The sequence below is a fragment of the Trichomycterus rosablanca genome, chromosome 14 (assembly GCF_030014385.1).
Source record: "Trichomycterus rosablanca isolate fTriRos1 chromosome 14, fTriRos1.hap1, whole genome shotgun sequence".
Lineage (NCBI taxonomy): Eukaryota > Metazoa > Chordata > Actinopteri > Siluriformes > Trichomycteridae > Trichomycterus > Trichomycterus rosablanca.
This window is the reverse complement of record NC_086001.1, coordinates 35,435,950-35,462,532: the sequence shown is the minus strand read 5'-3', so window position 1 is coordinate 35,462,532 and position 26,583 is coordinate 35,435,950. Positions and strand designations below refer to the sequence as shown.

Here is a 26,583-nt window from a genome sequence, read left to right as displayed (position 1 = left end):
TTTGGAAGTGCAGACCGTGGCCAAAAATAATAATAATAAATAAATAAATAAATAAATAAATAAATAAATAAATAAATAAATAAATAATAACAATAAATAGTAATAAATAAATAAATAAAAATAATAATAACAATAATAATAATGATAATAATAATAATAATAAATAATAATAATAATAATAAATAATAATGAATAAATAATAATAATTAATAATGAATAAATAATAATAAATAAATAATAATAATAAATAATGAATAAATAATAATAAATAATAAATAAATAAATAAATAAATAAATAAATAAATAAATAAATAAATAATAATAAAACAAAGGACAGGTGAAGAAGAACAAAAACACTGTTTAAAAAAAAACATGGTAACGCAAAGCGATAAGTCCTGACTCATGGTCGGTATTCCAATTCATCTCAGGAGTCAGATGGGGTCCGGGTCGGTCGAGCTCTTTTTGGAAATGCAGCACATGGCCAAAAATTATAATAACAATAATAATAATAATAAAAATAATTATAATAATAAATAAAATTAATGATAATAATTAAAACAACAATAATAAAATAATAAAAAAAAATATTATAAAATAATAATAAAAAATAATAATAAATAAATAAATAATAATATAAATATTAATAATAAATAAATAATAATATTAATATAAATATTAATAATAATTAAAATAAATAAATAAATAATAATAATGCTAAGTGAAGCAATAAGCCTCACAGACTCATGGTCGGTATTCCAATTCATCAGAGGTGTCGTGTGGGGTCCGGGTCAGTCAAGCTCTTTTTGGTAATACAGCACATGGCCAAAAATGATTTGGACACCTGACTGTGAGCTAAAACAGAGCGACCACGCCTATAATGATATACATACTGTATAAATAAAATGTTTCGGAACAGGGGTGCGATCGCTACCCTGCGGGAAGGAAAAACGATCCTCCCAATAATTATGGGTAAATTAGCGTATGATTTATTCATCGGATCGTTCACGGACTCTCGGTGTGTCAACCTTTAAGAGCTGAGTGTGTGTTAGAGGTGTGTTGTGTTCAGATCGGGTGTCTGAATTTGGGATAAGGCTCAAGCAAATGTCATACCACCTTAACCCCAAGCCCTAACCCCTAACCCTAACCCTAACCACCTTAACCCCAAACCCTAACCCTAACCTTAACCCCAACCCCTAACCTTAACCCTAACCTTAACCCCAACCCCTAACCCCTTAACCCCAAACCCTAACCTTAATCCCAACCCCTAACCTTAACCCCAAACCCTAACCCCTAACCCTAACCCCTAACCCTAACCCTAACCTTAACCCCTAACTCTAAACCCTAACCCTAACCAAACCCCAATTCCACCTTAGCTAGAGTTAGCTAGACTCACAGAAACGCTCTCCGATTGGACGACGCTTTACCTGTATAAACGCGTGTGGTCACATGACCAGGACCTAACTGGACATCCTAGCCGGACGTCCTGCTCCGTGACCCCTCCACAAGTTTTGGGGTGCGTCACGAATCGGGAATTCGGGCCCTTTTAATCAGAAGAGCGTTTGCGATGAACGTGGGTGCGTCACAAATCGACACCGCTGAGACCTGAACTTGTGTTTCTGTAGCGTCACTAGGGCTGCGTCCCAAATCGACACCGCCGAGACTTGAACTACGCTTTCTGTAGCGTATCTGTCCGGACACTAGGGCTGCGTCCCAAATCAACACCGCCCAGATCCAAACTCGGGTTGCTGTAGCGTAACTGTCCGGAGACTAGGGCCACGTCCCAAATAGACACCGCCCAGACGTGGACTCGAGTTTCTATAGCGTCACTAGGGCTGCGTCCCGAATCGACACCACCAACACCTGAACTCGGGTCTCTGTAGCGTAGCTGTTCGGATACTAGGGCTGCATCCCAAATCGACACAACAGAAACCTGTACTCGGGTTTCTATAGCGTCACTAGGGCTACGTCCCAAATCGACACAGCAGAGACCTGAACTCAAGTTTCTGTGGCGTAGCTGTCCGGACACTAGCGTCACTGTCCCAAATAGACACCGCCCAGATGTGGACTCGGGTTTCCCTAGCATTACTAGGGCTGCGTCCCAAATCAACACCACAATACATGAACTCGGGTTTCTATAGCGTCACTAGGGCTGCGTCCTAAATCAACACCACCCAGACCTGAACCCGAGTCTCTGTAGCGTAGCCGTCCTGACACTAGGGCTGCGTCCCGAATCGACACCACCGGGTTTCTATAGCATTATTAAGGCTGCGTCCCAAATCAACATTACCGAGACCTAAACTCGGGTCTCTGTGGCTTAGCTGTCCGGACACTAGGGCTGCGTCCCGAATCGACACTGCCGAGACCTGCAAGTACTGTAGGGACCCAAGGAACTTAAATGGGTCTCCAAGGCAAGTTCCCAGAGGGAACGCAAGAACGTTTTGGTCTAGCCAACCAGAAGGGTATCGGTTCGAGACTCCCACCACCTAATTTTAGGTCTTCTGTCTCCGGAAAGGAGTCGCAGAAATAGGCCTCCCATTCGACTGGGTTCTCAGAGCTCTGGTATCCTGTCGGGATCCCTCCTCCAGCTGTGTCCGAATACTTTTGGCTCTCTTCGCAAATCGCTGAGCCGAGCTTCTACGCCGGCCGTCACGTGAGCCGGAGTCACCGCCGGCTCACATGACCGCGGCACTCAAGGTTACACATTCAACAGTTCTGTAACTTATCTGCAGTGTGTCAATACGGGTGTGTGTATGTGTGTGTGTGTGTAGGGGGGGGGGTAAAATAGGTAAAAGGACAACCCTAAAAACCCAGATAAGACACCCAAACAGGAAACTTCAGGTCCAGTCTACGTCCCGGGTCGCCCAGCGATCACGTTGACCCCGAGTGACCGGTCAGAACTTAACCAGGGAGGTTACTGGAGGTCAGATTCTCACCCCAGACCTTCAGACCTTCAGTTAAATGAAATCTCAGGGGTGTAGGGAGGGGGAGGGGTAATCTCCGAATCGTCATGGCAACCTCATAAAACCCCCACGGTGAGTATTATGGGTAAGCCATAAACCTTAATGAGCTTGATGAGGAGCAAAGTCGGCGTTTAGTGCTCCGTCCGTCCGAAGTTTACACACACACACACACACACACACACACTCACGTAGGAGACGTGTACGCCATACGCGTGTGATCACATGACCCCTTCTAATATTTTACAATTCATAATACGCTTCAAACTTTGCAGCAGCAGTGTAGGGAAGGTCGGGTTTAAAGTAAGGCGGTCACACAAATCCTCTCATCTTCGGCGGGCACAAATTCCCACAGACGTGGCTGTCGCTCTGGCTGAGAAGATCACACAGGGGTCGGCCTATTTTAACGATCGGGTCTTAAAAGGACCCAAAAGGCTCTAAATTGACCACAGTGTGGCTAATAGTGAGTGAGTGCAGGTGCTAGACTGGCTTGTCTGCATTTATTATGTGTTAAATTCAAAACAGTATATATACTGTATATACTGTATATATTGTATGATATTTTATTGTATTTCATTATTATATTTGATTATATATTGTATTATTATATTATAGCATTAATTGTTTTGTATTATATTATTGTTTTGAATTATTATATTATTTATCATATTATATTATTATATTATGTACTATATCAGTGGTTCTCAAACTGTGGTACGTGAAGCAGCATGAAGTGGTACGCCAGATAATTTCGGAAAAGTAACTACATGCACCGAAAAAAATAAATAATTTAATAATTATAAATACAAAAAAATGAAACAAAATGTGTAAATTACTAATAAAATCTGTTTCAAAGTAGTTATAATTCTGTTTTAATAAAATCAGTTTAACTGTATTAAAACGAATGTTTTTAAAAAATATTCGGGGCTACGCAGACACCGTACTATTACGTCTATACTTCACGTTCGCGGTTTTCATCTCGAAATTCCCAAAACGTGATCAGTAAAGTGATCAGTAAAGTGATCAGTAGCTCTCTCACTTTTATCAGAGCAGATCTGCGTCTGAATCTCACTGATCCAGTGTTGCCAACTCCTCAGTAAGGAAAGTAGCTATTGGCTGTCCTAAAAGTCGCTAGAAGTCGCTAAATGACGTCATCGCCTAATTTGCATAAGGTCCATTTGCGTGTAATTGACGCTGTAGAAGAGGAATAACATCGTGGGAGAGACAAAGTGGGTAAAAAAACCACCCTAAATATGTTTAGAACGACAAATGAACGTTCTTCTGTTTTTGTTTTTTAAGACAACACTGAGCTACTCTGGGCAGGGTTGCCAGATTGCGACAGTAATCTTCATCCAAAATGCATGTAAAAACACAGGATAAGCAGATGGTGTTTAGCATTTCACAAATAATAAACCAGTTAAACCATCATGATGTACAAATTAATATCTTAAAATGTACAGATCAGTAATTATACATTATAACGGACAAATTATTTTTGCTTGCATGTCTTTGAAGTAGCCTACCAAGTGTGTAAAATGCATTATTGATGATAGGACACACAAACCTTTGCAAGTAAATAAAAATAAACTTGCAAGCAATGAAAGTTTAACCTCTCGTACATATGAGACTTGCTTACCTTCATATTCAACTCAAATCACTTGTCTAACATGAATCAGTGTATTGATGGGCGTGGCAACAGTGTCTTGGACTGGAAAGAATAACCTGTCAATCACAGTTTTGACAACAGGTTGGATGTGGTGGGAGAAGGTAGACATATTTATATTACACCTGCTTTAGAAAGCAATAGTTTTTTTATTTACATTTGAAGCCGCCAAAATGCTACAAACCAGCCCAAAATTTGTCCACCTGCCAAAGTGTGTTTTTCCCTGTTAATTTCCAACAAAATCCTCTCATTTTGGTGGAAAAACGCCCAATCTGGCAACCCTGACTGTGCCGCTGACCGCTTGTGAGTGCAGAACAATATGTGTGTTTTCACGTTCGAGTCTCCAAAAGTCTCCAATAACACCAGAAAAAGTCGCTAGATTTGTCGCTAGTCGCTTTTTTGAAAAAAAGTCGCTAGAGGGGTCTGAAAAGTCGCTAAATATAGCGACAAAGTCGCTAAGTTGGCAACACTGCACTGATCTCCTTTCTGACATCACCAGGCTGCTCCGCTAAACAGGCGCAGATATACTAGTGATGGGTCGTTCTATTAAACGGATCTTTGAAATGAACGAAAGGAACCAAGTCTTTTATTTTTGCGCAGTTCATATAGACTGTAATCCATCCATTCAGCTTTACATCAGTAGAGGGAATTAATCGTAAGTCGTAATAAGAGCTGTTTATTGCCGATATTCAAATCCGAAACACTTTCAGTATCGCTGAAAGAGCAAGCGAGACACACACACGCACAGAGAGAGAGAGAGAGAGAGAGAGAGAGAGAGAGAGAGAGAGCTGGTAGTATAATGACAAATAATTGAGAAATAAACTATAAACTTGTTTAATTGTGTTAAGTCTGGTTCTTTCATGGTGCGTATGTTTTAAAGCAGAAACAAACACGGTCACATCTCAGTACAAGAGAGGATTGTTCTAAAAACTTAATGTAATGAAACCACAGTACGTCTCTGTAGTTTTTTTTTCTTTTGAAATAAATCTTTTTTTCTCGTTTAAGTGTTTATAATTAGGCCTACATTTAGGGTAAGGTAGCAAAATCTGATGTTAATATCGAGGGTGTCCTATAGTTTACCTAGTAGCGCCTCCTGAAGAACGAAGAGCCATTCTTTTAAACGGCTCTTTAAAAAGAACCGAGCCAAAAGATCCGGCTCCCTTCAAGAAGGCATAATTCCCATCACTAATATACATACACACACACACACACCCCTAATAAATGTGTGGCATATGTGGTTCTGTGATGAAAAACATAAGTGGTACTTGGAAGTTTTGGTTTGATAATGGGTGGTACTTGGTCTAAAAAGTTTGAGAACCACTGTACTATATCATATTAATATTTTATTTTATTATTATTTCATATTATATTATATTATTTATTGAAATATATTATATTATTATATTACATACTATATTATATTAATATGTTATTTACTAATTTTTTATATTATATTATATATTATATTATTATTAATTCAATTATATTGTATTATTATATTTCGTACTATATTATATTAATACATTATTTATTAAATTACTATATTATATATTAAATTACTAAATTATATTATTTATTGAAATACTATATTATATTATTTATTGAATTATTATATTATATTATGTATTAAATTATTATATTAGTTATTGAATTATTAAATTACATAATTTATTACATTATTTATTTAATTATTATAATAAATTATATAATTTATTGAATTACTATATTATATTATTTATCGAATTATAATATTATATTATGTATTAAATTACTATATTAGTTATTGAATTATTATATTATATTATTTATTTAATTATTATAATATATTATATTATTTATTTAATTATTATATTATATTATTTATTTAATTATTATATTATTTATTAAATTATTATATTATATTATTATATTATATTATTTATTAAATTATTATATTATATTATATTATAACATTATATTATTTATTATATTATAATATTATTTTAATTATTATTATATATTTATTGAATTATTATATTATATTATTTGTTATATTATATAATTTATTATATTATTATATTATAATAAATTGTATATTATATTTTTATATTATATTATTTATTGAATTACTTATTGTATAATTATATTATTATATTATATTATTATATTACATTATTTATTGAATTATTATATTATATTATTTATTATTATATTATGTTATTTATTGAACTACTTATTGTATAATTATATTATTATATTATATTATTAAATTATATTATTTATTGAATTATTATATTATATTATTTATTATTATATTATGTTATTTATTGAATTACTTATTGTATAATTCTATTATTATATTGTGTTATTATATATTTATTACCGAAAAGGCACAAATTCCCACAGACGGCGGCGTGCCACCCCGACGGTATGCGGTATGCACATCATTCACAAAGCGAGCCACCCGTCATCACGAACTCAGCAGCCACGCCTACTAATAACGACCTGCGACCTCACAATTCAGAACAGGACTGAATGGAGTTACGTCACGCTGACCTCTCCCTGTTACCGAACCCCGGCGTTTGGGACACGCCCACAAGCGGCCACAAATCCCCACAGACACACTCTGAAATCTCGGGGACAAAAGCTTTGTCTAAGAGTGTTTTCAGATGTCGTTACGTGTGTGTGTGAGTATGTGTGTGTGAGTGTGTGTGTGTGTGAGTGTGTGTGTGTGTGACGTTATTTCAGCCACTAAACCACACAGACACCTAAAACTGGAAAATCCGGTTCGACTCCGACGCCGTAAATACCGTACGCTACACACACACACACACACACACACACACACACACACACACACACACACACACACACACGCGTTGTCACTTGATTGGGGAGATAATCACACGACCTCCTGAGTCAAGGTCGTCTGACGGTGAGTGTGTGTACGAGTAGGTTGAAGCGCCCTCCAGTGTTCCTGAGTGTGTGTGTGTGTGTGTGTGTGTGAAGCCAACTGTTACAATCAAAAGAAACCACAGTGTTCCCTCCGTTCTCCTTCAAGGTTCACTCCCCTTTCAGGAGCTCTCAAGTTCAACATGGGCCTCAAACTAGCAACCTTCCGGTCCAGGTCAGTTCCTAAGTTCCTGAGTTTCTAGGTTCCTAAGTTCCTGAGTTCCTAGGTTCCTAAGTTCTTAAGTTCTTAAGTTCGTAAATTCCTAAGTTCCAAGTTCCTAGGTTTCTAAATTCCAAGTTCCTAGGTTTCTAAGTTCCTATGTTACTAGGTTCCTACATTACTAGGTTCCTAAGTTCCTAAGTTCCTAAGTTCTTAAGTTTCTAAGTTCCTATGTTCCTAAGTTCCTAAGTTCCTAAGTTCCTAAGTTCCTATGTTTCTAGGTTCCTAAGTTCCTAAGTTCCTATGTTCCTAAGTTCCTAAGTTCCTATGTTCCTAAGTTCCTAAGTTCCTATGTTCCTATGTTCCTAAGTTCCTAAGTTCCTATGTTCCTAAGTTCCTAAGTTCCTAAGTTCCTAAGTTCCTAAGTTCCTATGTTCCTAAGTTCCTAAGTTCCTATGTTCCTAAGTTCCTAAGTTCCTAAGTTCCTAAGTTCCTATGTTTCTAGGTTCCTAAGTTCCTAAGTTCCTATGTTCCTAAGTTCCTATGTTTCTAGGTTCCTAAGTTCCTAAGTTCCTATGTTCCTAAGTTCCTATGTTTCTAGGTTCCTAAGTTCCTAAGTTCCTAAGTTCTTAAGTTTCTAAGTTCCTATGTTCCTAAGTTCCTAAGTTCCTAAGTTCCTATGTTTCTAGGTTCCTAAGTTCCTAAGTTCCTATGTTCCTAAGTTCCTATGTTTCTAGGTTCCTAAGTTCCTAAGTTCCTAAGTACTTAAGTTTCTAGGTTCCTAAGTTCCTATGTTTCTAGGTTCCTATGTTTCTTGGTTCCTAGGTTTCTAAGTTCCAAGTTCCTAAGTTCTTAAGTTTCTAAGTTCCTATGTTTCTAGGTTCCTAAGTTCCTAAGTTCCTAAGTTCCTAAGTTTCTTGGTTCCTAGGTTTCTAAGTTCCAAGTTCCTAGGTTCCTATGTTTCTAGGTTCCTACATTACTAGGTTCCTAAGTTCCAAGTTCCTATGTTCCTAGGTTCCTAAGTTCCTAGGTTTCTAAGTTCCAAGTTCCTAGGTTCCTATGTTTCTAGGTTCCTACATTACTAGGTTCCTAAGTTCCTAAGTTCTTAAGTTCCAAAGTTCCTATGTTTCTAGGTTCCTAAGTTCCTAAGTTTCTAAGTTCCTAAGTTTCTAAGTTCCTAAGTTCCTATGTTTCTAGGTTCCTAAGTTCCTAAGTTCTTAAGTTTCTAAGTTCCTATGTTTCTAGGTTCCTAAGTTCCTACGTTCTTAAGTTTCTAAGTTCCTAAGTTCCTAAGTTCCAAGTTCTTAAGTTCCTAAGTTCCTAAGTTCCTAAGTTCCTAAGTTCCTATGTTTCTAGGTTCCTAAGTTCTTAAGTTACTGAGTTTCTAGGTTCCTAAGTTCCTATGTTTCTAGGTTCCTAAGTTTCTATGTTTCTAGGTTCCTATGTTTCTTGGTTCCTAGGTTTCTAAGTTCCAAGTTCCTAAGTTCTTAAGTTTCTAAGTTCCTATGTTTCTAGGTTCCTAAGTTCCTAAGTTCCTAAGTTTCTTGGTTCCTAGGTTTCTAAGTTCCAAGTTCCTAGGTTCCTATGTTTCTAGGTTCCTACATTACTAGGTTCCTAAGTTCCAAGTTCCTATGTTCCTAGGTTCCTAAGTTCCTAGGTTTCTAAGTTCCAAGTTCCTAGGTTCCTATGTTTCTAGGTTCCTACATTACTAGGTTCCTAAGTTCCTAAGTTCTTAAGTTCCAAAGTTCCTATGTTTCTAGGTTCCTAAGTTCCTAAGTTCCTAAGTTTCTAAGTTCCTAAGTTCCTATGTTTCTAGGTTCCTAAGTTCCTACGTTCTTAAGTTTCTAAGTTCCTATGTTCCTAAGTTCCTAAGTTCCAAGTTCTTAAGTTCCTAAGTTCCTAAGTTCCTATGTTTCTAGGTTCCTAAGTTCTTAAGTTACTGAGTTTCTAGGTTCCTAAGTTCCTATGTTTCTAGGTTCCTAAGTTTCTTGGTTCCTAGGTTCCCAATTTCTTAAGTTCCTAAGTTTCTAGGTTCCTCAGTTCCTAAGTTCCTAAGTTCTTAAGTTCATATGTTTCTAGGTTCCTAAGTTTATTGGTTCCTAGGTTCCTAAGTTCTTAAGTTCCTATGTTTCTAGGTTCCTAAGTTCTTAAGTTCTTATGTTTCTAGGTTCCTAAGTTCTTAAGTTCCTAAGTTTCTAGTTTCTTAAGTTCCTAAGTTCCTAGGTTAGTGCCCTCCAGTCCAGGTCAGTTCCTAGGTTCCTAAGTTCCTAGGTTAGTGCTCTCCAGTCCAGGTCAGTTCCTAAGTTCCTAAGTTCCTAGGTTAGTGCCCTCCAGTCCAGGTCAGTTCCTAAGTTCCTAAGTTCCTGGGTTAGTGCCCTCCAGTCCAGGTCAGTTCCTAAGTTTCTAGGTTAGTGCCCTCCAGTCCAGGTCAGTTCCTAAGTTCTTAGGTTCCTAGGTTCCTAAGTTCCTAGGTTAGTGCCCTCCAGTCCAGGTCAGTTCCTAGGTTCCTAAGTTCCTGGGTTAGTGCCCTCCAGTCCAGGTCAGTTCCTAAGTTTCTAGGTTAGTGCCCTCCAGTCCAGGTCAGTTCCTAAGTTCCTAAGTTCCTGGGTTAGTGCCCTCCAGTCCAGGTCAGTTCCTAAGTTCCTAAGTTCCTGGGTTAGTGCCCTCCAGTCCAGGTCAGTTCCTAAGTTTCTAGGTTAGTGCCCTCCAGTCCAGGTCAGTTCCTAAGTTCTTAGGTTCCTAGGTTCCTAAGTTCCTAGGTTAGTGCCCTCCAGTCCAGGTCAGTTCCTAGGTTCTTAGGTTCCTAAGTTCCTAGGTTAGTGCCCTCCAGTCCAGGTCAGTTCCTAGGTTCTTAGGTTCCTAAGTTCCTAGGTTAGTGCCCTCCAGTCCAGGTCAGTTCCTAGGTTCTTAGGTTCCTAAGTTCCTAGGTTAGTGCCCTCCAGTCCAGGTCAGTTCCTAAGTTCTTAGGTTCCTAAGTTCCTAGGTTAGTGCCCTCCAGTCCAGGTCAGTTCCTAGGCCTAGGTTAGTGCCCTCCAGTCCAGGTCAGTTCCTAGGTTCTTAGGTTCCTAAGTTCCTAGGTTAGTGCCCTCCAGTCCAGGTCAGTTCCTAGGTTCTTAGGTTCCTAAGTTCCTAGGTTAGTGCCCTCCAGTCCAGGTCAGTTCCTAAGTTCTTAGGTTCCTAAGTTCCTAGGTTAGTGCCCTCCAGTCCAGGTCAGTTCCTAAGTTCTTAGGTTCCTAAGTTCCTAGGTTAGTGCCCTCCAGTCCAGGTCAGTTCCTAAGTTCTTAGGTTCCTAAGTTCCTAGGTTAGTGCCCTCCAGTCCAGGTCAGTTCCTAGGTTCTTAGGTTCCTAAGTTCCTAGGTTAGTGCCCTCCAGTCCAGGTCAGTTCCTAAGTTCTTAGGTTCCTAAGTTCCTAGGTTAGTGCCCTCCAGTCCAGGTCAGTTCCTAGGTTCTTAGAAGAGCAGCCGTCCAATCAAGGTCAGTTTCTAGGTTCTTGGGTTTCTAGCCCCTCCAAGTGACTTCCTTATGTCTGTGGGAATTTGTGCCCATTCAGTAAAACCAAATGACGTTGCTGTTCCAATTGGTCGTCCCAATAGAGTGGTCAGCGGACATCTGATGCCTAAAGTGTGACCGTGACCTGGTTGGCCGCCCCGCCCTCCCTCTGCTGGAGTCCTACTGAAAGATTGTGGAGTGTGTCTGTGGGAATTTGTGTCCTTTCGGTCGAAGAGCGACGGAGAGGCCACAGGCTGTTCAGAATCCATGTCTGATAGGTTCCCTGCATGTGACCCAACACCTTTCGGTCACTGAAACAGACAAGTTCAGAAATAGAGGCGATGTCCCAATACTTTTGCCACACACACACACACACACACACACACACACACACTCCTCTATTGCTCAAGATTGCTTAAGACTCAGTTTTGCACAACTGTGTGTGAGACAGTGAAGGTTCAAACTGCCTGCGGTTCTCGGTCAGGGCGGGAAGGGGGAAGTGGATAGGACTAAATTTCGAGGAGATGAGGACCTTCCCTAAACTTCCCCAGCCTAATCACACACACACACACACACACACACACACACACACACCGTCTTGTTCGGAGGAAGAATGCGTTCATTGTAGGAGGACAGTGCAGGTATGCCGTGTGTGTGTGTGTGTGTGTGTGTGTGTGGTGTGTGTGTGTGTGTGTGTGATGGGAAGAAAAGCAGAAGGGAAAGAAAAAAGATCCTGTTTCTCTTTCACACACACACACACACACACACGCACACACACACACACACACACACACACACACACGTTGCGCTCCAGCTGTCTCTCTCAGGGTTAAGGTTGTGATGCCGAGGTCACATGACCAGAGGTCACATGACCCCCCCCCCCCCCCCCCCCCCCCACCACCACCACACACACCTAACAGGTTTCTTAGAACCTTGGTGCTTTTTAGAGAACCGGTTCTGTTCAGGTTTCTTCCAACCTTGTGATTGAGCTTTTTAGAGAACCATTTGAACCTTGGTGCTTTTTAGAGAACTGATTCTGTTTGGGATTTTTAGAACCTTGGTGCTTTTTAAAGAAACGGTTCTGTTCAGGTTTCTTCTTTGTACATTGGTGCTTTTCAGAGAACTGGTTCTGTTTGGGTTTCTTTTTTCCCCTTTTCAACCAATGTAGAACAGGTTCTCTTAAAAGCACCAAAGTTCTAAGAAACCCAAACGGAACCAGTTCTTTATAAAAAAATCACCAAGGTACAAAGAAGAAACCCGAACAGAACCGTTTCTCTAAAAAGCATCAAGGTTCTGAGAACCCGAACAGGACCGGTTCTCTAAAAAGCACCAAGGTTCTAAGAAACCCGAACAAAACCGTTTTTTTATAAAAAAAAAAAAAAAGCACCAAGGTACAAAGAAGAAACCCGAACAGAACCGGTTCTCTAAAAAGCACCAAGGGTCGAACGGTTCTCTAAAAAGCACCAAGGTTCGAAGATAAAACCTGAACAGAACCGGTTCTCTAAAAAGCACCAAGGTTCGAAGAAACCTCAACAGAACCGGTTCTCTGAAAAGCACTAAGGTTCTAAGAAACCTGAACAGAACCGGTTCTCTATAAAAAAGCACCAAGGTTCGAAGATAAAACCTCAACAGAACCGGTTCTCTAAAAAGCACCAAGGTTCGAAGATGAAACCTGAACAGAACCGGTTCTCTATAAAAAAGCACCAAGGTTCTAAGAAACCCAAACAGAACCGGTTCTCTAGAAAAAGCACCAAGGTACAAAGAAGAAACCTGATCAGAACCGGTTCTCTAAAAAGCACCAAGGTTCGAACGGTTCTCTAAAAAGCACCAAGGTTCAAATGGTTCTCTAAAAAGCACCTAGGTTCTAGGAAACCTCAACAGAACCGGTTCTCTAAAAAGCACCAAGGGTCGAACGGTTCTCTAAAAAGCACCAAGGTTCGAAGATAAAACCTGAACAGAACCGGTTCTCTAAAAAGCACCAAGGTTCGAAGAAACCTCAACAGAACCGGTTCTCTGAAAAGCACTAAGGTTCTAAGAAACCTGAACAGAACCGGTTCTCTATAAAAAAGCACCAAGGTTCGAAGATAAAACCTCAACAGAACCGGTTCTCTAAAAAGCACCAAGGTTCGAAGATGAAACCTGAACAGAACCGGTTCTCTATAAAAAAGCACCAAGGTTCTAAGAAACCCAAACAGAACCGGTTCTCTAGAAAAAGCACCAAGGTACAAAGAAGAAACCTGATCAGAACCGGTTCTCTAAAAAGCACCAAGGTTCGAACGGTTCTCTAAAAAGCACCAAGGTTCAAATGGTTCTCTAAAAAGCACCTAGGTTCTAGGAAACCTCAACAGAACCGGTTCTCTAAAAAGCACCAAGGTTCTAAGAAAGCCAAACAGAACCGGTTCTCTAGAAAAAGCACCAAGGTACAAAGAAGAAACCTGATCAGAACCGGTTCTCTAAAAAGCACCAAGGTTCGAACGGTTCTCTAAAAAGCACCAAGGTTCAAATGGTTCTCTAAAAAGCACCTAGGTTCTAGGAAACCTCAACAGAACCGGTTCTCTAAAAAGCACCAAGGTTCTAAGAAAGCCAAACAGAACCGGTTCTCTAGAAAAAGCACCAAGGTACAAAGAAGAAACCTGATCAGAACCGGTTCTCTAAAAAGCACCAAGGTTCGAACGGTTCTCTAAAAAGCACCAAGGTTCAAATGGTTCTCTAAAAAGCACCTAGGTTCTAGGAAACCTCAACAGAACCGGTTCTCTAAAAAGCACCAAGGTCCTAAGAAACCCAAACAGAACCGGTTCCCTAGAAAAAGCACCAAGGTACAAAGAAGAAACTCGAACAGAACCGGTTCTCTAAAAAGCACCAAGGTTCGAACAGTTCTCTAAAAAGCAGCAAGATTGAAGAAACCCAAACAGAACCGGTTCATGAACCGAAGTTCTTCTGGTAGAAAAGCTCCATCACTAACTAACGCTGACACCTAGTGTCTAGACGAGGCGTCTGCTCGAGCGTCTGGCCTGTCTGGAGTTCCAGTCCCACTTTCAGATACAGAATGTGAAGCAGCTTCTGAGAACAGATAGAAATCTAAACAGAAGAGAGGAACCGGTTCCTGCTGCTCCTGCCGTTAAAGGTGTTGGCAAACAAACACACACACACACACACACACAAACAAACACACACACACACACACACACACACACACACACACACACACACGATTAACAATGCGGTGTTTTCACTCCAAACACACACACCTCGTTCACCTCGTTACAAACTCGAACCCCGTTCCCTCCTCACTCCAGCTGGGATCGGTTCTCACAGGACTCTGAAGTACGTCTGTGGGGATTTGTGCCCAGTGTGACTTACCTGACCATACTTGACCAAATGGACAAAAATCCCCACAGACGTACTTTAAAGTCCTGTGACACTGGATGCATTTAGAGTGGGATGAATCGGAACATTGACCGTGAGCCCGGCCTTGTCCCTACTGAACACGTACAGAACTGGAATTGATACTAGCAAGCAGCCCTAAACACACCCTGGATCTGTGAATCGATGCACAAATTCCCACAGACATGGTAGAACATCTAATACACGGATTTACTGATTCACTGACTCATTCACAGAATCAATTACTGACTCCATCACTGAGTCATTTACTAACCTACTGACTTACTAACACTCGCTGACTCTCACTCACCGACTTGCTGGCTTACTGACTCACTGATTCGCTTACTGATTCACTGGTTCACTTACTGACTCACTGGTTCACTAACTGACTCACTAACTCACTGGTTCACTAACTGACTCACTGGTTCACTTACTGACTCACTGGTTCAACGACTGACTCACTGGTTCACTGACTGACTCACTGGTTCACTTACTGACTCACTGGTTCACTTACTGACTCACTCACTGGTTCAATTACTCACTGACTCACTCTCTTACTAACTCACTGATTTACTGACCTACTCACTGACTCATTGAAACTAACTGATTCACTAACTGATTCACTCATTGCCTCACTAACACTAACTTACACACTGACTCACTCACTAACTCACTGACTAAGTGAATCATTCACTGACTCACTAACTGATTCACTCATTGACTCACTCACTGACTAAGTTACTCACTGGCTCACCAACAAGCGATTTAGATAATAATATATAATAATGATAATAATAATAATAATAATAAAATAAAAATAATAATATATAATAATAAAAAAATAATATTATATAATAATAATAATTATAAAAATATATAATAATAATAATAATAATATGTAATAATAATAATATAATAGTCATATTAATAATAATATATAATAATATATAATAATGATAATAATAATAATATTAAAATAATAATATATAATAATAATAATAAAAATATATAATAATAATAATAATATATAATAATAATAATAAAAATATATAATAATAATAATAATATATAATAATAATAATAATAATAAAATAATAATAATATATAATAATAATAATAAAAATATATAATAATAATAATAATATAATAGTAATAATAATAATAATAATATATAATAATGATATATAATTATAATATATAATCATAATATAATAATATAATAAATAAATATTAATAAAATATAATAGTAATAAAATATAATAATAATAATAAATATAATAATGTATAATAAGTATAATAATAATAATAATAAATTTAATAATACATAATAAATATAGTGATATATAATAAATATAATAATATATAATAAGTGTAATAATAATAATAATAATAATAAATATAATAAGTATAATAATAATAATAATAATAAATATAATAATAAAATAATAAATATAATAAGTATAATAATAATAATAGTAATAAATATAATAATATATATTAAATATAATAATAATAAATATAATAATAATAATAATAACATAATAAGTATAATAATATATAATAATAATATATAATGAATATAATAATAATAATAAATATAATAATATATAATAAAATGTAATAAATATAATACTAATAATAAATATAATAATAATAATAATAGTAATAATAATAAATATAATAATATATAATAAATATAATATATAATAACACAATAAATATAATAATAATAATAAATATAATAATATATAATAATAATAATATAATGATATTTGGATAAAGAGAACTTTTTTTTTGTCATTTACTCTTCCTCTCTCACACACACACACACACACGCACACGCACACGCACACACACGCGCACACACACGCGCACACACACACACACACACACACGATTTCCCCTTTTTTCTCCGTGTCTTTCCATGCCTCAGATGAAGCCATCATTCAGTCTGAAACCCGACTCTTTCACACACATTCAATTACAGAACACCCCTCTGAGCGCTTACACAACACACACACACACACACACACACACACACACACACACACGCGCGCGCACGCAACGGCAACTTTCAACCCAGTTTGCACAACATTCCCAGATCCTGAACCGGACAGCGCCGAGCGGCCGAGAGAGTTCAAAGCAGAAGGACACACTGAGAGAGGGGTGGGTTCAGAACCCGGGATAATAAATAAGGCCGGCGGGGGGTCCGGAGCGCTCGGGACCATCTGGGAAGAGTCGGAGGAACAGGTGGCACCAAGGTCCAAGCGAGTAAAACGCAGATCGAGATAAAAATAAAGAAATGCTAATAATTATTACGAATGGAGAAACGTACCTGGGACGTCGGGAGTCAGTGCAGGAGTGATCCGGAGTCGTTCATCATCACCTCTCGGGTCTCGGGTCTCGGGTCTCGGACGTGAGAGCACGGGCGCGAACGCGGCGAATGCAGCGAGCGAGGAGGCGATCGCGGCGGCCCCCGGCGTGGAAGGGAGGGGTGAATTCCGAGGCGAGCGGTTTCTCTTCTCTCTTCTGTTTTGCTTTCGCTCGGTCCGAGTCTTTCGCTTCCCCGTCTGACTCCGCGTCACTTCTCCTCTCCTCTCCGGTCTGGTCTGATGTGATCTGATGAGAACGGAGGCAGGCGGGGTGGGAGGGTAGGTAGGGCGAGAGAGAGAGAGAGAGAGAGAGAGAGAGAGAGAGAGAGAGAGATTAGCGCCCGGCTCGGTACCTGCCTTCCGCTGACATGAGCTCCGCATTCCTCTCTCGCCTGGCGAGGGCCGGACGGAGGGACGCGACCAAAAAAACTGGACCAGCAGGAAGATAGAGAGAGAGGTTAGACCCTGATCAGGTCGGACTGTACCAGGAAACGTTCAGTTTTCTATTGTAGTGTGTGTGTGTGTGTGTGTGTGTGTGTGTGTGTGTGTGTGTGTGTGTGTGTGTGTGTGTGTGTGTGTGTGTGTGTGTGTGTGAGAGACAGAAACTCGCCAAACCAGAAAGCTTCCAGGTACGAGGGCCTGGAAACACTCGCTGATTCACCGATTCACTTACTGACTCACTCACTGATTCACCTACACACTGACTTACTTACTGATTCACTTACTGACTCACTCACTGATTCACTTCCTCACTCGCTTGCAGACTTACAGATTCACTTACTGACTCACTGGTTCAATTACGCACTGACTTACTTACTGACTCACTGATTCACTTACTGACTCACTCACTGGTTCACCTACACACTGACTTACTTACTGATTCACCTACTGACTCACTCGCTGATTCACTTACTCACTCGCTTGCAGACTCACAGATCCACTTACTGGTTCAATTATGCACTGACTTACTTACTGACTCACTGATTCACTTACTGACTCACTCACTGGTTCACCTACACACTGATTTACTTACTGATTCACCTACTGACTCACTCACTGATTCACTTACTCACTCGCTTGCAGACTCACAGATTCACTTACTGACTCACTGGTTCAATTATGCACTGACTTACTGACTCACTGATTCACTTACTGACTCACTCACTGGTTCACCTACACACTGACTTACTTACTGATTCACCTACTGACTCACTCGCTGATTCACTTACTCACTCGCTTGCAGACTCACAGATTCACTTACTGACTCACTGGTTCAATTATGCACTGACTTACTTACTGACTCACTGATTCACTTACTGACTCACTCACTGGTTCACCTACACACTGACTTACTTACTGATTCACCTACTGACTCACTCACTGATTCACTTACTCACTCGCTTGCAGACTCACAGATTCACTTACTGACTCACTGGTTCAATTATGCACTGACTTACTTACTTACTGACTCACTGATTCACTTACTGACTCACTCACTGGTTCACCTACACACTGACTTACTTACTGATTCACCTACTGACTCACTCGCTGATTCACTTACTCACTCGCTTGCAGACTCACAGATTCACTTACTGACTCACTGGTTCAATTATGCACTGACTTACTTACTGACTCACTGATTCACTTACTGACTCACTCACTGGTTCACCTACACACTGACTTACTTACTGATTCACCTACTGACTCACTCACTGATTCACTTACTGACTCACTGGTTCAATTATGCACTGACTTACTTACTGACTCACTGATTCACTTACTGACTCACTCACTGGTTCACCTACACACTGACTTACTTACTGATTCACCTACTGACTCACTCGCTGATTCACTTACTCACTCGCTTGCAGACTCACAGATTCACTTACTGACTCACTGGTTCAATTATGCACTGACTTACTTACTGACTCACCGATTCACTTACTGACTCACTCACTGGTTCACCTACACACTGACTTACTTACTGATTCACTTACTGACTCACTCACTGATTCACTTACTCACTCGCTTGCAGACTCACAGATTGACTTACTGACTCACTGGTTCAATTATGCACTGACTTACTTACTGACTCACTGATTCACTTACTGACTCACTCACTGGTTCACCTACACACTGACTTACTTACTGATTCACTTACTGACTCACTCGCTGATTCACTTACTCACTCGCTTGCAGACTCACAGATTCACTTACTGACTCACTGGTTCAATTATGCACTGACTTACTTACTGACTCACCGATTCACTTACTGACTCACTCACTGGTTCACCTACACACTGACTTACTTACTGATTCACCTACTGACTCACTCACTGATTCACTTACTGACTCACTGGTTCAATTATGCACTGACTTACTTACTGACTCACTGATTCACTTACTGACTCACTCACTGGTTCACCTACACACTGACTTACTTACTGATTCACCTACTGACTCACTCGCTGATTCACTTACTCACTCGCTTGCAGACTCACAGATTCACTTACTGACTCACTGGTTCAATTATGCACTGACTTACTTACTGACTCACTGATTCACTTACTGACTCACTCACTGGTTCACCTACACACTGACTTACTTACTGATTCACCTACTGACTCACTCACTGATTCACTTACTTGCTTGCAGACTCACAGATTCACTTACTGACTCACTGGTTCAATTACGCACTGACTTACTTACTGACTCACTGATTCACTTACTGACTCACTCACTGGTTCACCTACACACTGACTTACTTACTGATTCACCTACGGACTCACTCACAGATCCACTTACTGACTCACTGGTTCAATTATGCACTGACTTACTTACTGACTCACTGATTCACTTACTGACTCACTCACTGGTTCACCTACACACTGACTTACTTACTGATTCACCTACTGACTCACTCGCTGATTCACTTACTCACTCGCTTGCAGACTCACAGATTCACTTACTGACTCACTGGTTCAATTACGCACTGACTTACTTACTGACTCACTGATTCACTTACTGACTCACTCACTGGTTCACCTACACACTGACTTACTTACTGATTCACCTACTGACTCACTCGCTGATTCACTTACTCACTCGCTTGCAGACTCACAGATTCACTTACTGACTCACTGGTTCAATTACGCACTGACTTACTTACTGACTCACTGATTCACTTACTGACTCACTCACTGGTTCACCTACACACTGACTTACTTACTGATTCACCTACTGACTCACTCGCTGATTCACTTACTCACTCGCTTGCAGACTCACAGATTCACTTACTGACTCACTGGTTCAATTATGCACTGACTTACTTACTGACTCACCGATTCACTTACTGACTCACTCACTGGTTCACCTACACACTGACTTACTTACTGATTCACCTACTGACTCACTCACTGACTCACTTACTCACTCGCTTGCAGACTCACAGATTCACTTACTGACTCACTGGTTCAATTATGCACTGACTTACTTACTGACTCACTGATTCACTTACTGACTCACTCACTGGTTCACCTACACACTGACTTACTTACTGATTCACCTACTGACTCACTCGCTGATTCACTTACTCACTCGCTTGCAGACTCACAGATTCACTTACTGACTCACTGGTTCAATTATGCACTGACTTACTTACTGACTCACTGATTCACTTACTGACTCACTCACTGGTTCACCTACACACTGACTTACTTACTGATTCACCTACTGACTCACTCACTGATTCACTTACTCACTCGCTTGCAGACTCACAGATCCACTTACTGACTCACTGGTTCAATTATGCAGACTTACTTACTGACTCACTGATTCACTTACTGACTCACTCACTGGTTCACCTACACACTGACTTACTTACTGATTCACCTACTGACTCACTCACTGATTCACTTACTCACTCGCTTGCAGACTCACAGATTCACTTACTGACTCACTGGTTCAATTATGCAGACTTATTTACTGACTCACTGATTCACTTACTGACTCACTCACTGGTTCACCTACACACTGACTTACTTACTGATTCACCTACTGACTCACTCACTGATTCACTTACTCACTTGCTTGCAGACTCACAGATTCACTTACTGACTCACTGGTTCAATTATGCACTGACTTACTTACTGACTCACTCACTGGTTCACCTACACACTGACTTACTTACTGATTCACCTACTGACTCACTCGCTGATTCACTTACTCACTCGCTTGCAGACTCACAGATTCACTTACTGACTCACTGGTTCAATTATGCACTGACTTACTTACTGACTCACTGATTCACTTACTGACTCACTCACTGGTTCACCTACACACTGACTTACTTACTGATTCACCTACTGACTCACTCACTGATTCACTTACTTGCTTGCAGACTCACAGATTCACTTACTGACTCACTGGTTCAATTACGCACTGACTTACTTACTGACTCACTGATTCACTTACTGACTCACTCACTGGTTCACCTACACACTGACTTACTTACTGATTCACCTACGGACTCACTCACAGATCCACTTACTGACTCACTGGTTCAATTATGCACTGACTTACTTACTGACTCACTGATTCACTTACTGACTCACTCACTGGTTCACCTACACACTGACTTACTTACTGATTCACCTACTGACTCACTCGCTGATTCACTTACTCACTCGCTTGCAGACTCACAGATTCACTTACTGACTCACTGGTTCAATTACGCACTGACTTACTTACTGACTCACTGATTCACTTACTGACTCACTCACTGGTTCACCTACACACTGACTTACTTACTGATTCACCTACTGACTCACTCGCTGATTCACTTACTCACTCGCTTGCAGACTCACAGATTCACTTACTGACTCACTGGTTCAATTATGCACTGACTTACTTACTGACTCACCGATTCACTTACTGACTCACTCACTGGTTCACCTACACACTGACTTACTTACTGATTCACCTACTGACTCACTCACTGACTCACTTACTCACTCGCTTGCAGACTCACAGATTCACTTACTGACTCACTGGTTCAATTATGCACTGACTTACTTACTGACTCACTGATTCACTTACTGACTCACTCACTGGTTCACCTACACACTGACTTACTTACTGATTCACCTACTGACTCACTCGCTGATTCACTTACTCACTCGCTTGCAGACTCACAGATTCACTTACTGACTCACTGGTTCAATTATGCACTGACTTACTTACTGACTCACTGATTCACTTACTGACTCACTCACTGGTTCACCTACACACTGACTTACTTACTGATTCACCTACTGACTCACTCACTGATTCACTTACTCACTCGCTTGCAGACTCACAGATCCACTTACTGACTCACTGGTTCAATTATGCAGACTTACTTACTGACTCACTGATTCACTTACTGACTCACTCACTGGTTCACCTACACACTGACTTACTTACTGATTCACCTACTGACTCACTCACTGATTCACTTACTCACTTGCTTGCAGACTCACAGATTCACTTACTGACTCACTGGTTCAATTATGCACTGACTTACTTACTGACTCACTCACTGGTTCACCTACACACTGACTTACTTACTGATTCACCTACTGACTCACTCACTGATTCACTTACTCACTTGCTTGCAGACTCACAGATTCACTTACGGACTCACTGATTCACTTACTGACTCACTAATTTACTAAATCACTGACTGGAAACACTCCCAGATTCACCGATTCACTTACTGACTCACTCACTGGTTCTCATTCTCACTGACTCACGAACTTATTGACTCACTGATTCACTCACTCACTGACATACTCACTTAATAACTCACTGACTCACTAAAGAAATGATTCACACTCTAAATGATTCACTCACTAATTCACTGACCTACTCACTGATTTACTTACTGACTCACTCACTGACTCACTAATTCACCGACTGACTGAGTTACTCACTGACTCACTTAATGATTCACTCACTAATTCACTGACTCACCCTCTGACTCTCTGATTCACTAACGTACTTACTGACTCACTCACTGATTCACTTACTCTCCAACCCATTGACTCACAAAATGATTCACTCACAGACTCACTGATTCACTTACTGACTCACTCGCCGGTTCACTTACGGACTCACTGATTCACTTACTCTCCAACCCATTGACTCACAAAATGATTCACTCACAGACTCACTGATTCACTTACTGACTCACTCGCCGGTTCACTTACGGACTCACTGATTCACTTACTGACTCACTAATTTACTAAATCACTGACTGGAAACACTCCCAGATTCACCGATTCACTTACTGACTCACTCACTGGTTCTCATTCTCACTGACTCACGAACTTATTGACTCACTGATTCACTCACTCACTGACATACTCACTTAATAACTCACTGACTCACTAAAGAAATGATTCACACTCTAAATGATTCACTCACTAATTCACTGACCTACTCACTGATTTACTTACTGACTCACTCACTGACTCACTAATTCACCGACTGACTGAGTTACTCACTGACTCACTTAATGATTCACTCACTAATTCACTGACTCACCCTCTGACTCTCTGATTCACTAACGTACTTACTGACTCACTCACTGATTCACTTACTCTCCAACCCATTGACTCACAAAATGATTCACTCACAGACTCACTGATTCACTTACTGACTCACTCGCCGGTTCACTTACGGACTCACTGATTCACTTACTGACTCACTAATTTACTAAATCACTGACTGGAAACACTCCCAGATTCACCGATTCACTTACTGACTCACTCACTGGTTCTCATTCTCACTGACTCACGAACTTATTGACTCACTGATTCACTCACTCACTGACATACTCACTTAATAACTCACTGACTCACTAAAGAAATGATTCACACTCTAAATGATTCACTCACTAATTCACTGACCTACTCACTGATTTACTTACTGACTCACTCACTGACTCACTAATTCACCGACTGACTGAGTTACTCACTGACTCACTTAATGATTCACTCACTAATTCACTGACTCACCCTCTGACTCTCTGATTCACTAACGTACTTACTGACTCACTCACTGATTCACTTACTCTCCAACCCATTGACTCACAAAATGATTCACTCACAGACTCACTGATTCACTTACTGACTCACTCGCCGGTTCACTTACGGACTCACTGATTCACTTACTGACTCACTAATTTACTAAATCACTGACTGGAAACACTCCCAGATTCACCGATTCACTTACTGACTCACTCACTGGTTCTCATTCTCACTGACTCACGAATTTATTGACTCACTGATTCACTCACTCACTGACATACTCACTTAATAACTCACTGACTCACTTAAGAAATGATTCACACTCTAAATGATTCACTCACTAATTCACTGACCTACTCACTGATTTACTTACTGACTCACTCACTGACTCACTAATTCACCGACTGACTGAGTTACTCACTGACTCACTTAATGATTCACTCACTAATTCACTGACTCACCCTCTGACTCTCTGATTCACTAACGTACTTACTGACTCACTCACTGATTCACTTACTCTCCAACCCATTGACTCACAAAATGATTCACTCACAGACTCACTGATTCACTTACTGACTCACTCGCCGGTTCACTTACGGACTCACTGATTCACTTACTGACTCACTAATTTACTAAATCACTGACTGGAAACACTCCCAGATTCACCGATTCACTTACTGACTCACTCACTGGTTCTCATTCTCACTGACTCACGAACTTATTGACTCACTGATTCACTCACTCACTGACATACTCACTTAATAACTCACTGACTCACTAAAGAAATGATTCACACTCTAAATGATTCACTCACTAATTCACTGACCTACTCACTGATTTACTTACTGACTCACTCACTGACTCACTAATTCACCGACTGACTGAGTTACTCACTGACTCACTTAATGATTCACTCACTAATTCACTGACTCACCCTCTGACTCTCTGATTCACTAACGTACTTACTGACTCACTCACTGATTCACTTACTCTCCAACCCATTGACTCACAAAATGATTCACTCACAGACTCACTGATTCACTTACTGACTCACTCGCCGGTTCACTTACGGACTCACTGATTCACTTACTGACTCACTAATTTACTAAATCACTGACTGGAAACACTCCCAGATTCACCGATTCACTTACTGACTCACTCACTGGTTCTCATTCTCACTGACTCACGAATTTATTGACTCACTGATTCACTCACTCACTGACATACTCACTTAATAACTCACTGACTCACTTAAGAAATGATTCACACTCTAAATGATTCACTCACTAATTCACTGACCTACTCACTGATTTACTTACTGACTCACTCACTGACTCACTAATTCACCGACTGACTGAGTTACTCACTGACTCACTTAATGATTCACTCACTAATTCACTGACTCACCCTCTGACTCTCTGATTCACTAACGTACTTACTGACTCACTCACTGATTCACTTACTCTCCAACCCATTGACTCACAAAATGATTCACTCACAGACTCACTGATTCCCTTACTGACTCACTAATTTACTAATTCACTGACTGGAAACACTCACAGATTCACCGATTCACTTACTGACTCACTCACTGGTTCTCATACTCACTGACTCACTGACTTATTGACTCACTGATTCACTAAGTTACTGACTCCCGAACGTACTCATTTACTCACCGTCTAACTCACTGACTCACTAAATGATTCACTCTCTAATGTACTCACTCACTTACAGACTCACTGATTATTGTCACTTCGGTTGGGCCGGCCTGTGTGTGTGTGTGTGTGTGTGTGTGTGTGTGTGTGGGTGTGAGTGTGTGTGTGAGTGTGTGTGTGTGTGTGTGGCAGAAACTCACCAAACCAGAAAGCTTCCAGGTACGTCGGCCTGGAAACACTATCCTCCTGGACAATAGCCAGAACAGCATCACACACACACACACACACACACACACACACACACACACACACACACACACACACACACACACACACGTTCAGGTGAAAGCAGCAGAAACAGGTTCAGTCTGTTAACAGCAAAACCACAAACAAGCTTTCAGATCGCCCCACACACACACACACACACACACACACACACTAATAATATTATTACTTAACACACACAGGCAGCCGACAAATTAAAGGGAAACACACGGCACGAGCGGAGACTGTTATAGCCGCGAACCTGTGTGTCGTGGTCGGGTGTCCAGATACTTTTGAAGGATTTCAGTACTTGAGTCTTGACCTGGTCCGGGTCCCAGTGGGAGCACACACGCACCCTGGCACAAGTTCAGGATGGAGGATGGAGACAGCTTGGACGTTTGGAGAACGTGCAAAACTCCCAGTAGGCCCCTCCTGTTCCTCATTCACTAACTCACTAAGCGACTCACTAACTGATTCACTGACACACTCACTGATTCACTTTCTAACTCACAGACTCAATGATTCACGTACTCACTGACTCACTCACCCACTCCCACTAACACTAACTGATTCACTGACTGATTCACTCACTCAATCACTGACTCCCTTACTGACTCACTCTCTAACTTACAGACTCA

At 40.2% G+C, this 26,583-nt stretch overlaps 1 protein-coding gene across 1 annotated transcript in view; it reads right to left on the bottom strand.

Annotated features, from left to right (window-relative positions):
• The window catches only part of rbm47 (RNA binding motif protein 47), a 43,596-nt gene extending 26,399 nt beyond the window's left edge, over positions 1–17,197 (bottom strand). Inside the window, exon 1 of the mRNA XM_063008273.1 lies at positions 16,920–17,197. The gene's annotated coding sequence lies outside the window, so the exon portion shown is untranslated. The remainder of the gene's footprint in view (positions 1–16,919) is intronic.
• Positions 17,198–26,583: the final 9,386 nt, after the last annotated feature.